The following is a 15,207-nucleotide window of genomic DNA, read 5'->3' on the forward strand; positions in this document are numbered from 1 at the left end:
TTCGAATTTTCTTTTCGTAATTTTAACCTAGGGATCTCCATGTAGGCTATGCAGTCCCTGCCCATATGTTACATTTTTTCCCTGCTTACAGAGCAGAAGCAAACTTTCCTACATTTCAGGCAAAAATAGAAACAGGAAGACTTTGAAAAGAGTTTGGCTTGCTTATTAGAAGTCGGAACTCTTTGCAAACTGTCCATTTTGAAATGTTTGAGGAGATGAAAGACAGTGATTACAGATAAGGAAAGCAGAATGGGGGAAATTGTAGCTTGGGGTACCTTTTGAAGAGTGTAGTTTGGAATTAACTCCACCATTTTTAGCATTCCATTTTCTCATTTCAGTTTTCACCTTGTTTCCAGGCTCACCCTTCTTGCCAGTCAACGTTTACTGTGCATTTACTATGTGAATACTTACTTGTGTGACACACTAGGCACACACTTTGTGAATCTGCTTTTCCCTAATCCTCTGCACTAGCAAAGTTTATTTTCATAATAAATTCTTACTATGAACTCTTCCCCAAGGAACAAAAATATTTCTACAAATCCAAGCAGTTTGACTAGGACCAAAATAAGACAAAGATTTCAATGACCGAGATTTATTATACCATAATACTGACGGAGATAGCTATTTATTTTGAGATAGGGGGTCTCACTAAGTAGCCCTGGTTGGCCTGGAACTCCCTAAGTCTGTGTGTGTGTGTGTGTGTGTGTGTGTATACATGCATGCATGCACACATGTGTCTATGATGTGTGTTAGTGGGGTCACATCCATATCATAGTACACATGTGAAAGTCAGAGGAAAACTTTCAGGAGTCAATGCTCACCTTCCACTGTGGGTTACAGGACTTGAACTCAGATCATCAGACTTCTGTAGCAACTGCTTTAAGCCCCCAAGTCATCTCATTGGTCTCAAAGTACAACTTATGAACTAACCAAAGATCCCTGAGACTTCTGGCAGGTCTCTGTGTGCCTACTTATTACTTGGTTATTCTGTCTTCTCCTGTCATTATCAATCAGACAGGGAAGGAAGCACAATTTTTTAATAGCACATCTTTAATTAATTCAATGAATTCTCTTGCCAGAGCCTCTTCACCTCACCAAGATGGAAAGCCAACCCAGGTTTCTGCTCTTTGCACAACACGTTAGACTATGAAAAGTATATTACCTTTCCCAAAGATGAAATCAGAATCTACAGCCATAGCTGTGACCTTTTGATTCAACAGAAATGACAATCATACTGCACTATGGCTGATTTTGTATTATGTATTTATCGTGGCCTTCTGGTAACAACAAAAGGCATGGAAGTTGCTGGGCAGTGGTGGCGCACGCCTTTAATCTCAGCACTGGGAAGCAGAAACAGTGAGATCTCCGTGGGTTCAAGAGCAGCTGGTCTACAGAGCGAGTTCCAGGCCAAGCTCCAAAGCTATACAGAGAAACCCTGTCTCGAAACAACAGATAAACAAAAAAAGGGAAAAAAAAAGTTGTATGTTTCACAGGTTTGAGAAAAAAAATCTACATATTAGTAAAATTGAAAATAGAAAACATTTATCCATAGACAAAATAGCTTTTGTTAGAAATGGAAAAGGGTAGCAGCTGTTTTTCCAGTAGGACCCGTGAGTCACCTTTGGCACCCCAGTGTCTGGAAGGGACCTTCCCTCACCTGTCTGGGTGTCGGGATGTGGGAAATCTGCTGAGTCCTGCAGGGGTGAAGGCGCTGTACTGGCTGAAGGAAGCCTAGTGTTTGGCTTTCTGTACATCACCGGTTTTGAACATTTTCCCCTCAGTTGAAAAAGTCAGGGATTCACTGCCTTATGATTTTCTTTTCTTTTACTTTATTATATCTTTTAAAAGTATTGGACTGTTTTATTCACATTTCATGCATCATTAAAAAGGAGATTAGGTAGAGAAGTCCCTCTGTTTATAATTGGATCTTTTTCTTTTGTTATCCTTTAACACCTTCAACTTATTCAGACATTTATTTTGCATTTTTTCTTGCAAACTTTCTCAGTTTTATTGCAGTAACCCATTCTACCCTTCCTCCCGTACTCCGAGTCCTAAGTTAGTGCACTTAAAAATCTTTCAGTGTATGACATCCAGCTATCTGCCTGTTGGACATTAGGGCCCCATCCCTTTATCTCACCGCCAATGAGAATTTCATCTTTCAAAAGGGATGAGGATGAAAAATTTTAGTAAACGGAGGGAGGTAAAATCCTGACATTTTGGATTGTGGAGATCCAACTTCCACACTCAGCTTTTGCTTCCCGTTCAGGAAACATGCAGCGCATCAGGAACCGGTCCATGCTTCAAACGAAATGCAAAGCTCCACGGGACCTATTTGCAGACGTTCTTTTTAAAGCAGTAGGCAGGCAGGCTGTTGCTGGAGCAGTAAGTTCTGAGAAAAATAAATGATTCAAGAAGTTTAATAAAACGAGCTTTACTTGCAGGATAATAAGAGTAGCCTGATCCAGATTACAAGATGAAATATTCCAGGAAAAAAATAATTTCACTTTCCATGTCCTTCTCTGCTTTCTGTACTAAACATTATATTAGCACTTGAAAGTGAGAGAACGTTGTAGTATTTTTGCCATGTTTTCTTATTTTTAACTGGGAATCATCTGTGGTTTCACAGTGGAAACATTTGACATAAAAGCAAACCTAATATCTAATTTTAAGTGAAATGCAATTAAATAGAAGAGGGAAATCTGACATATATCTTGGCTAAATACAGATTTCTTTCTTACATACTTTTAAGCCTAGTTTCTTCTCTCTCTCTCTCTCTCTCTCTCTCTCTCTCTCTCTCTCTTGTTAATTTTATCTTTTTATACCGTGATTTGATTTTACAAAGATTGTATTTCAAGCTCATCTTTCCTGATTATATTCTAACTAGTAACATTCAATTACAATGGGCAATTCTAAACACTGTCCTTCATAAGCTTTAAATTTTGGTTTTAGATGAGAGAGATGGGGAGGGGAAGGGAGGGAGGGAGAGAGAAAAAAATAACATAAATTTTCTTCATCAGCAGAATTCGGGTCTGTTCCTCTCCATAGCAAGGCCACGTGGTTGTCTTACTTGTCTTGTGTCCCTCTACGAGTCTCCTTCACTGCAGTTGGGACTGTTGCGTATGTTTTGGGTTCCAAGACCAGCAGTGACTGGCATCTTCACCATCCCTGGGAGAGGAGTGCAGGCTTGCACATGGAGCTGATTTTCATGGTGTGCAATTGAAGAAGCGCTTGTGGAAACAATTGTAATGAGTGATCAAGGCTTAGTTCTCTGGGGGCATGGCGAAGGCTGCCCTGCTTGCCACTTTGCTGCGGAATGCCTGAGGAATATGCTGTCTCTTTTGGCCCTTTCTAAGACCATACATTTTACCATTTGATAAAGTACCTAGAGAGTGTTAATAACAAGCAAGTTCTGTAAAAGGTCGACATCTTCAAATGGGGGTGAGTAGAAATGATGACACTGAATCGAGATAGTGACTTGGGTTTATTTTAATAGAGGTCTATTGTAAAATTTAAAAAATAATAAAACTTTCAGGCCAATAAATCATATCATGTCACTTAGACTTTGATTGCCCCTCCCGCCCCCCATCGCATCTATGGATTGGAGATGCACTGTGATCAAATGGAGTGGACTGAACTTCTGTTTATTAAAAAAGAAGTTGGTTAAAACAGTTTACTTCAATATTAGTGGTAAAACATCTCCATGTACAGGAGAAAGAAAGACATTATTCCCATGGTTACTGAAGTTGGGAGCAAACTTGTTGGAGTTGAACTAAGTGAATCTTCCAGACGTCGTTCTGAATACAAGAACTATGAACGTGCTTCTGGGTGGACACACTTACGGCATCAGCTTTGCCAGACAATCCATTTTCTGGTGAACTAAGGTGGCATGCGGCTTTAGCATGCAGAGTTCCCATCAAGAAGACGTGCATCCATTCCTTTCAAACACAGACTCCATGAAAGGAACAAATAACTTAGCAGTAATCATTGACCGCCTCCACAGAAAGCACTAAAGGTTTCACCCTTGAGAAATCTTTATTAATTTAAGAATTTTCTAAAAACATGAACGTACCAATAAGATCTTCTGGACACTTGTGGAGAAAATCCCTGGTACCTATAATGCTTCTGACCATTTCAGAAATTACCATTAGTATTTTATCTCTTAGGTTTAGAGATCTGTTTCCACAACACACCACTGCAATAAAGGTGCTCCCGATAAGGCACATTATCAGACTGTGTCAAGTCCCCAAAATTAAATATCACCTTACATGGTAATGGGTCAACCTGGAGTACGAGTGAGTTTCACTTCTGTCTCTAAAGAACTCTAAGTCATGTGGGAATATCGGAACATCATAGGAACTGGTTTTGGGAAATGTATTTTGATGAAGCTATTCTGGCTTTGATATCTGTCTTTGGATGCATTTCCCTCAAACCTGATTTGCCCAAAAGCTCTGTGGATGGGTGGCAGAAACTTCCTTGTTTTAGTTAATATGCAAGATGAAAAACAGCAGCACATAGGACAAGAAAAAGATGGTTTAAAAATTCGCATTCTAATCCATTACCCATCTTGTAATGTTCAAGCCTCAAAATTAGAGACAAGCTGAACTGGCCTATCTATGCTTAATCATTTCCAAAACCAAATGGCACACCATGACAAACCCATAGCTGCCCACTAAATACGCACGAAGGGAGTATTCAGTCGATTGCGTTTTAGTATTTTGGTCAATGCAAGACCCTACTACTTGTTGCTGTGTGTTAGCACTTAGGAGCCAAAATAATCCGAGTTAGCAAGGAATCGCTTTAAAAGAAAACGCTAAAACTATTCCTTTAAAACCACAGAGTAAAAGCTGACATTTTCAAAAGAAAGTGACACTTGGCAAAGCCCCACTCTCTTGATGTGTTAGCTATGTTTAACTCTGGTACTTTCTTTTCTTTTCTTTTTTTTTTTCTTCTTTTAACAAATGACTAAACCTGAACCCTGCATTTCTGGGGCCAAGACATCATCTTTTATGACACATTTCTACACAAACATACTCCCGCCCAGGCCATCACTCACCTTCTTAAACACCAAAGGATCACAAGCCAACATTTTAATTTACAGAACAAATTTATACGTGGGACTGAAAGATACGGCGCTCCTACTGAGGGCTGCCGCTGGACAACAGGAACAGATGGGGCGACTCAAGGCAGTGGGAAATTCTTTTATATTTTGCCCATGCATTTGCTCTCGCATTCTTGCTCCCTCTTAACCTCTCTCCTCTTTGCAATGGTCGTAAGCAATGCCAGCGCTCGGCTTGAAAAAGCATGAGGAGTTGTTAGAAAGAAACCATGTTGGAATCGTGGGTCCTCGCTGTAGAAGCAGAAAGGGAAAAATATGCTTAAGGCATATGGACAAAAAAAAAATTGGCTTTCATTATTATGCTTCACCAAAAATAGTTGGGACCACAGGCAGATTCCTGAGCCTTTGAAATTAAGAATAAGACAGCATTACTAGCTGCTGGTTCAAAAGCTTCACTGCTTAAAAATACTACTGTGAGGGACTTCACTTCCTAAATAGATTTTCATTTCCATTTGCATTTGAAATTCTGTCACCAGAAATAGCTTTGATCCATTTCCTTGCTTGTCTGGTTTGTTTTCTCCCTCTCCCTCCTCTTCTCTCTCCTTTCTCTCTGCCTGCTTCATCCCCAAAGAATCACTATCTTTTGAAGGGAGTCTTAACAAGAAAATGAAGGTCAATTTGAAAAATAATCAGAATAGAGCACAGAGAATAATAATAGGAAATAATGTCTGTGTAGGAATGAAGAGAGGAATATTATAAAAAAAAGTTTATCAGGCACATGATCAATTGTCCTTGGGCATATTTGTGGTTGGATAATTCAAAATCATGTCCAACGCTTCCCACCATGACATGTGTTTTCACGCTCTCAACAATTCCCTTTCATTGATATGGATGGTTCAAATAGTCTAGTATTTGTCTTGGTTGAAGAAAAATACTTTCTGGAAGATGTCTCAGTTGAATGTGTGTGTGTGTGTGTGTGTGTGTGTGTGTGTGTGTGTGTGTGTGTGTTTATTCTTCAGATCACTTCTTTGATTCTGTCCCAGAGTCTTTTAACCACAGATACTTCCTTCTTGCACTGAAATTATCTCTATTTACTCTTTCATCATTTACTAAATAAAGGGGCAGCAAACTAATTTCATTATCTTTGCAGTGGTAGGGACTGGGGGTCCATCCCAGGGCCTCATGCATGCTAGGAAAGTGTTCTAACACTGATCTATACTCAAACATAAAAATTTTGCACAAAAGGTAACTTAATTCCAATAGAGACAGCAGATTCTGTCATTTGTTTTTTCTAACTTTGATTTGACATGGATGAGAAAAATACAGTGACTTTTTTGTTTTTGTTTTTGTTTTTTAACAGAAGAGCTAGTTTGTGTCCATCCATTCAGTCATTACTTAACACACATTTATTGAGTTTCTATTGGGACCTGGACCTGGGTGTGGATGTAATCATTGACACATGAGAGCTCCATTTTAAGTACTTCCGTTAGGATGATGTTTTAGGTTTTTAGATCACTCTAGGTTGGTATTTATATTAACTTGTTCTCAGCTTTTATGTGATTTCCCATTGTGTCTGGTATTTTTTTAAAGAAAGAATTATTTTGAACTCTATCTGTTGACCAGTAGAAGCCTGAAAACTTATTGGACTTAAAAAAAAAAACGTAAATATATTTGGCATGGTTATGTATACTGTAACTGCTCAGGAAATACATGACAATATTGGAATACCCAAAGTTTCAAGATGCTATTCAGTCATGCAAACAATTTAATATTTAAATTCCAGTATTTTACATTTAAAAATAGCAAAATTTCTTTTAGAGAAATTCATTGACAACGTTCCACACTCTTATGGTGCTGCTGGGTTTACTTAACTAAGCATTACCCAGAGCATGAGCATGGTATCAGTAGAGGCTTGTGAGCCTTGGATCAGGCTCTGCCATGGGGACACAGCCCCTCACAATCACAGCCGTTCTAAGGATGTCCTAGGCATCCAGCACTTGCCTGTCTTCTGCAGCCACCAGCGTGCTTAGCCAGGAAGATCACAGAGAAAAGGATGGCTGAGAAGTAGGGCCTTGGCTGCTTTTCAGTTGAGTGGGCATCTGCTCCAGGCAGAAGGAAGGTGCACCAAGAAAAGGAGAGTTGAGGAAGTACAAAGGAGAGAACATGCTGAAGATGGCCCAAAGTGACCAGGGTCAAAACCAGATCTCAAGGTTAATCCATGGTAGCCCTTCCATGGAATCAAAGGATCGAGAACTCCTGTAGAGAGAAAACATAGACTTACAGAGTTGGAGAAACTTTGATCCCAGCTCGAAACGTCTACAGTGTCTCCCAAGTACACAGTCAACTTCTGTTTTTGTTCTCAGAGTCGTGCTGTGTTGCTCTGCTGCTCTGATGGCTCTCTTAATTTCTCACCCTCTGCCTCAGCCTCCGGAGGGTCAGGGGTACAGATGTGCACCATCATTACACCCATATACCCAAGTTGTATACCAGCATAACTTTTTTTTTTTTTTTTTTTTGGTTTTTCGAGACAGGGTTTCTCTGTGTAGCTTTGCGCCTTTCCTGGAGCTCACTTGGTAGCCCAGGCTGGCCTCGAACTCACAGAGATCCACCTGGCTCTGCCTCCTGAGTGCTGGGATTAAAGGCGTGCGCCACCAACAGCCGGCTCCCACCCCCTTTTTTTTAAGGAGGAGTTTTATTTTTGACAAATATTTGTGCCAGTAGTCAGCAATCCCCAAAGGAATAACAGACAAAGAGCCTATATCCTTTAAGATCTAAACTGGCACTACAGGGTTAACCCAAAATAGGCCCCCTTAACTGGATAAAGGGAGGACAAGTGTGGAGGAAAGTACTGATATGGAAAAACTGGGTTAGTCTCTAGCTTTGAACACCCACAGAGACTTCTAGACTGCAAAATTTACACATACTAGGTTCTAAAGTTACACTTTTACATGCTAATACTCTGACCTTCACTGACTGTTTTTAAAACATGTGTCATACTGTCCCTTGGAAGTACCTGCACAGTGAGTTTAAGAAAATTCGGATTTGATTCCAGATTCCCTTATTTAATTTATAGTGACAAAAATAGGTTTACCTGTAACTTTTCAGTCTGTGGATATCGGTGCTGTGTGTTGCTACGTAGTTCTCCACATTTCTTCCTGAGGTAATTCATTTTAAGTCTGTTTCAGCATTGTGAAATGTAAGTGAGTTCTTAGATCCGTGGGTCATGTCTTACAAATCACCTGTTCAAACCATGTTGAAGATCTGTAGGCTGTACATCTGGTGGTTACAGGGTCTTCTGTGGTTTGGGACACCATGATTACCTTTTCTAAATTCAAATGCTGTTCCTTCCTATTCCAGCTCACTTGCTCTTTCTCTACTCTCTTTAGGTGTCCAAACCTGGTGAAACCAGGAGGTCATGATCTAGGAGTGTTTGAGATCCAGTTGAGAAGGTAGACAAAGTTCACTTGCTTCTGACGGCCCAGCTCTGGAGAACTTGCTTTTTTGGCTACAGACAGTGAGTCCTGGTAGCTCACTTGCTTAGATTGGAAATGATGTTTCTGAACTCAGTTCCTCTAGGTGCACCTTATAGGCTTGCACTTGGATCTCCTAGTATGGTTTCTACAAGTCGCTGGATTGTAAACAGAGTGACCTTCTCCCTTCTACATACTGGCATTTGTACAAGGAATTTAGGAAACATTTTGAGCGATTCCAGATTTTTGTTTTCCGTTTGTTAAACAGGAGAAGATAAGGATGACATTTTGAAGCAGCAGTGTTCTCTCTGTGGAATTTTGATGCCATAAGCTTTAGGGAAATGGTTGATCAACCTTCCCAATCAGAAAGTACAGGAAATCTGGGATTTCAAACCACTGACATAAGGACAGCCCCTTCCTTCTCACCCTTATAGTACCAATTCCAAAGGCTCTAAAGAGCTGACCTGTTCTTGGCTGGAGCTTTAAATCTTATTCCTTTTCATGATTGTTAGTACTAATACTATCTGTTTGTTGTGTGTCTTGGCCATCCAAAGGCTATGATATACGGGACTCAGGGCTATGTTCAAAAGTAGGAGCCAGTCCTCACGTTCAATCACCAATGCTATGGGATAGATACATGCAGTCTGTTATGACTGAGAAAGGAGGATAGAAGAAAACAAACTAGTGCTTGTAGAACATACACCATGCACCATGCATAGTGCCAGATGCTTCTCATGGGCTAGACCTACACATGTTCTGTTCTACACGTGCCTACTGGTAGTCAGTACTTGCCCAAATGCCATAGTGTAAGGGAGAAAATAATTCCATTTACAACCCTGAAACTTGTAGAAACTATTGACTTAAACCCAAGCACCAATGCCTAAAAGTCCTCCTAAAGAAGGTGAGCATGGATTCATGTCTCAGCAGGTTAGCTTCTTCTGTTTCACTTTGTACCCAATGGAACACAGCAAGTTCTCTAGAGTTATGCAGCCAGATGTTTGTGAAACACAACAATTCATGCCCATCAGTGCTATTATCACAATTTCTGAACCATGGGGTAACACAGAAGGAAGGTAAGGAAAGCCCAGTTTAAGGGGTAATTGGGTGAAAGCTGTGCAGATGCAGAGATGCCCATGACCTTTCAGAGTCTTTTTCTTTCTGGCACAGCTCAGCTCAGCAAGCATGACCTTGTACCTGTTCTAGGATGGAAGCCCCCTGCTCCCAAAACCTAGACCCACATTCCAGCCCCCCCAAACCTTGGATTGAAATGTGTTCTTCACTCTCATGAGTTGCAGAAAGTCTTCACAAAAATGAGAATTTTTACTCAGCTGTAGGGAGACCATGACTATCCTGTTAGTGGTAGTGGGAATAGGCCAGATACTGCTGGCTTTAGCCAGAGGAATTCCTGAACATAGGGGATTCTCCCTGGGCATGGCAGGGATCTTGACTTTCGCTGCTGAAGATAATTTTAGTGCAAGTTAGAATAAATCAGAGCTGGGTTTATTAGGGAAAGATAAAGGAAAGAGATAGGACAGGCTTTATGTTTGAACACAGACCTTCAGAGACATGCTCAAGTGTCTTAACAGCTGCGCATATGTTTATGTCTTTTAAGTTGCATTGCTCAAAGGATATAATTTATAACAACGATGGGGCATAAAAAGGGCATGTCTAATCCTAACGTTTGGGGTTTAGAGGCAGGAGGATAAGATGTTCAAAGTTATCTCCAACTACACAAGAAGTTCCAGGCTAGCCTGAGATACAAGAGACTTTGTATCAAAAACAAAACAGAAGAAAACAAAGCCAAAACAAAAAGCAAAGATTGAGCAAGGTTTTGAAAAGTGAAGTTTAATTTAAAACGAAACAATGTATGAGAGTTATGGTAGGATATCTTTAGAGATAAAGTGGATAGGGAGGCTGGTGAATCAGAACATGAGTATTCCACAGAGGCTGTGTTGTTATGGGTACTGTGCACTAACTTGGGTACGTCCCATGCTTTGATCTCATTATGGCTTTCAAAATTGAAATCAGATTTCATAACAACAAAGGATGTGAAAGAAAGGCTCAAGAGATAGCTCCGTTGATTAGGTATTTTTGGTGTAATGAGGATCTGAATTTCATTCAGGCAGATCCCTGGGGCTCATTGGCCAGCTAGATACTCGGAGCTCTAGGCCAATGGGCTCCTTCTCTGTCCATGCCTGAATGTTGATGGGCCTGTTCTTGTGTGTACCCTATGCAGGAGTTCTGAATTCATGGTTGCTATGGTTGTGTTTTGCCTAGAAAATGATACTAGCAGTCCTTCTTAATCCTTTGACTCTTACATTCTCTCTGTCCCTTCTTCCAAAATGTTCTCTGGGTCTCAGAGGAATGGGTTTAAAATGTTTTGATTAGTACTGAACACTCCTCTGTCACTTATTCTGAGCACCTTTGGCAGCCATGAGTTTCTGCATTCACTGCCATTCACTGGGAAAAGGACTGTAAGCATCTGTCTGTGGATGAGCATAACTACAAATATTTGGAGGCAGCTCTCTCCTGTGCTAATGCACTAAATAACAAAATTCAGTCCCATCTTTGTATTGCATTTATTTATTTGTGTTGGGGGCTATGCATGTGGAGGTCAGAGAACAACTAGTGCTACTCAATTCTTTCCTACCATCTACCATGTGGGTGGCAAGGATTGAACTCAGGTTGCCAGACTTGGCCGCAAGTGTCAGCGTCTGCTGAACCATTTCACTGGCTTAGAATAGTCATGTTAAAAAACACATAGTACTAGGTCATTGGAACTAGTCAATAAAACCATTTTCTTCCTTCCTTCCTTCCTTCCTTCCTTCCTTCCTTCCTTCCTTCCTTCCTTCCTTCCTTCCTTCCTTCCTCCCTCCCTCCCTCCCTCCCTCCCTCCCTCCCTCCCTCCCTCCTCCCTCTCTCTCTCTCTCTTTCTTTCTTTCTTTTTTTTTGCCTCCTTCCTACTTTTCTTTTGGGAGACATCAGTCTTGGGCAGTTGTTTCCTCCAAGGCAACATTCAGGAATAGAAGCCAAACTATGAAAAGTATGATTACACCAAAAGAGATTTATTTTTGTTTAGCAAACATTTGTGCTTTTTATGTGGCAGGTACTGATCTAAGTATTTTAGAGAAAAACAAATTATTTAACTCTTGAAGCAAACATATGAAAGAACTATAATTATTACACTAATTTTACAGATGAGGGAGCTAATATAATTGACTTTAGACTGAACAGTAGAAGTGTAGTGATCATGCAGCATAGCTCACAAAAGCAAGCTCATGTTTATCGGTTAAAATTTTAGTGTGGGAATCAAACTATAAAGAAGCCTGGACCTTAAAATATCCCTATAGAAAAGAGGACATTAGGATATTAAGATATCTGGATAAAGTTTGCATCTGTGTGTGTGTGTGTGTGTGTGTGTGTGTGTGTGCACCCATGTACATGTTTGTACATACATGTGAAATTCTTTAATATGCACATGGTATTACACAAGTAATTTTCCATATTATTTCATCATTTCTCTGTCCTGGTTTGCCACGAGATGCTACTTAAGAGATATTGGGAATAATTCTCCTTTGCTCTTCCATGCATACCTATTTAATTTTTCTTTGAACTTCCTCTGACTTCCCAAGATCATTCTTCCATTGACCAAGAACCTTCATTGGTGGAAATAATTGTCACCGTCTCCAGAGGGAGGGAAGGGAGCAGAACAGGACTGTCTAGTATCCAGGTACATATAGTTAAGAAGAAAGGCAGGCAACCTCTATCCTGTTATACTTATTCTTTCACTTGGAGCCCAGCCCAGCCCCATGTACATCCCGCCATTGCCGTCTCTGCATTAGGAGCAATCCGATGCAAAATAGTAGGTTTTTCAGGAGGAAGAGACATTAGACATACAAGGTCTATCCTCATTTATGGGAAAGGACAGAAATGAGAGAGGTAATTAATTTCTCCACGCCAGGTTCAGGACAACAGTTCCACATTGCCGGGAACTTTCAATTAATGTATATTAAAATAAGTAGAAAATGTTCCATGATGTACTCTAAGCACCACAGAATGCTTACTAGTAGAAGCCATATTTTTAAAGCCAGAAGAGCCAATAAGTTACTTAAAATTTTGGCCTCCAGTTTTATAATTAGTCTCTAGAGTACAGACCAGGTCTCTTGTATTTTTCCAGGTTCAGAATACTCCACCTATGGAACCATTTTGATCTGTCTTTACAGTAAGCTAAGGGACTTGTTGGAACCATGTTCAAATTAGATAGATAGCATGATAATTACAATAATGTGCATGATAAAACTTCTATAACCAGATAATCTCTTGACAGATTGTCATGTCCAGGCTGTCAGCTGCTCCCACTCATACGACATGGCAGACTTCCTTTATGCCTTTTCCTTCTTTCTCAATTTGAACATCATATACTTTGAAGGAATGTCATCTGTGTTTGCAGTTTACTGAGGGACTCAGAAATTCTACTTTGAGGTTTACATGTAATTGATCTGCACAAAAGTGTGCACCAAAATATGTGCACAATTATATTAAGAACAATGTGTTTTGCAATGGTGTAAGAGTCAGTAATAGACATGTATGTCTCCGCAGTAGAATAAATCGCAGTATGTGCACATGACTGAGTACTGTATAGCAATGAAAAAGAATGATGATCTTTGACCTGCAGCAGCCAAGACAAATGTCACAGACGCAGTATTGAACAAACAAAAACCATCATACAAGAACTGCCTTGTAAGACTCTACTTGTGAAAGCTTCTAAAACAGCTGATTTATAGCTTTAGCTGTTAGACTGTAATTATCCTAGGAGATGAGAATGAGGTTATGACTTGGAGGCACCATGAAAGTGTCTTCTGACATGCAGATATTAGGTATTGTATTGATCCGAGCATAATTTACCTGTATTTACATTGTAGAAATTATGCTGCATACATTCTGCCTATGTGTTATACTTCCATAAAGTAGTTTTGTTTAAATGATATGAAAACCTAAAACAGCCTACTTACCTTCTAACTCTACTAGACTGAGTCACTAATGGAGGCTCAGTGTACCAGTGGTTAGCAGAGTACCAATATTGGCTTTACTTCTCTAGTTTTTTAGGTTCTCATTAAGAAAACCTGTTTTTTTTTTTTGTATTGTTAAAAGGATTCATTTGTGATGTGACATAAAAGCCCTTATGATAAACTACTTCAGTTAATATTCCCAGGACATCTATTTTTTTTCCTTCTCATGCAATGATTTTTAGTAAGATTTTTTTTTTTTAAGGAGCCTGCTATGAATTGAACCCAGGGTATAGGTCCATGTTCCACTCCTGAGATAGTCACTTTAGAAGATTAATTGGCCCTTATCAAAGGTGATTTAGTGAGTCTCCTGTGGTACATCTTATTGAAGATCATATTGGCACCCAGAAAGAGTTTGGATGTTTTGGAAGCGAACTCTGCGGTACTGTGTGATTTACAGGCCAGGTTTTTAGAAAGCAGTTTGTTTTATTCTTTATATCATTCTATTATTTATATATGGCTTCAGGACAAGTGAAACATATAGTCTGGTTATTGTCAGGATATGGAGGGAGCCAAAACAGTGTGGAAATGTAGCTTTGCAAATTCTTTCATGTGACAGTTGTAAGCATGACTTTCCAGAGTGTATATACAGTGTGCTTGGATATCCTGTCCTGGGGAAGAGGCACTGTCACTTTTCAAAAGGAAGAAGAAATAAAACCAGGTCTGGAATTGGGCCAAATCCCATGAGGGACACCTCTTGGCAGTGCCAGTTTGCTTAGCTCCTAATCTCCAGCAGCTCTTAAGCCAAGGTTTCAAGAAAGTTGATCCTGGTATTCTAAAAGATAAACAAACTTACGAAAGAACCTTGATTCCTCCAGCCTTTGGATTATTACCTACATCTTTTGGCACAGTGGAAAATACAAGATATACAGGTCAATGTGCTACTGTGGTAGCCAAACATAATCAAATTCTAAAATACCCCAAGTCCAAAATCCTCTTTGGATAATGGCCTTCTCCTCCTCCTCCTCCTCCTTTTTCTTCTTATCTCTTCTAAGATCTATTTATTTATATTTTATGTATATGTTTACCATGTACATGCCTAGTGACTTTAGAGGCCAGAAGAAGGTTTTGGATTCTCCCTGGATCTGGAATTACAGACAGTCATGAACCACAGCTGAACCTGGGTCCCCTGCAAGAATAGCAAGTGCACTTAACCCTGTGGTGGTTTGACTAGGAAGAGCCCCCATAGACTCATGTGTTTGAATGCTTGGTTACCAGGGAGTGACACCATTAGGAGGTGTGTTGCTGGATGTGGGCTTTTTTTTTTTTTCTTTAAAGTTTCAAATGCTCAAGCCAAACTCAGTGTCAGTCTCTATTCTTTCCACCTTCTGATCCAGATGTAGAACCCTCAGCTACCTTTCCGGTGCCAAGTCTGCCTGCACACTGCCATGCTTCCAGCCATGATGATAATGGACTAAACCTCTGAAAGATATGCCAGCCAGGCCCAGTTAAATGTTTTCCTTTATAAGAGTTGGCATGGTTATGGTGTGTACTCACAGGATTAAAACCTGTGATTAGGACAACCTCCTCAGCCATCTCTCCAACCTTAGTATTAGAATTCTTCTCTCTTTCTCTTTGAGACAGGGGTTCTCTGTGTAGCCCTGGCTATCCAGGC

The sequence above is a fragment of the Peromyscus leucopus genome, chromosome 17 (genome assembly GCF_004664715.2).
Source record: "Peromyscus leucopus breed LL Stock chromosome 17, UCI_PerLeu_2.1, whole genome shotgun sequence".
Lineage (NCBI taxonomy): Eukaryota > Metazoa > Chordata > Mammalia > Rodentia > Cricetidae > Peromyscus > Peromyscus leucopus.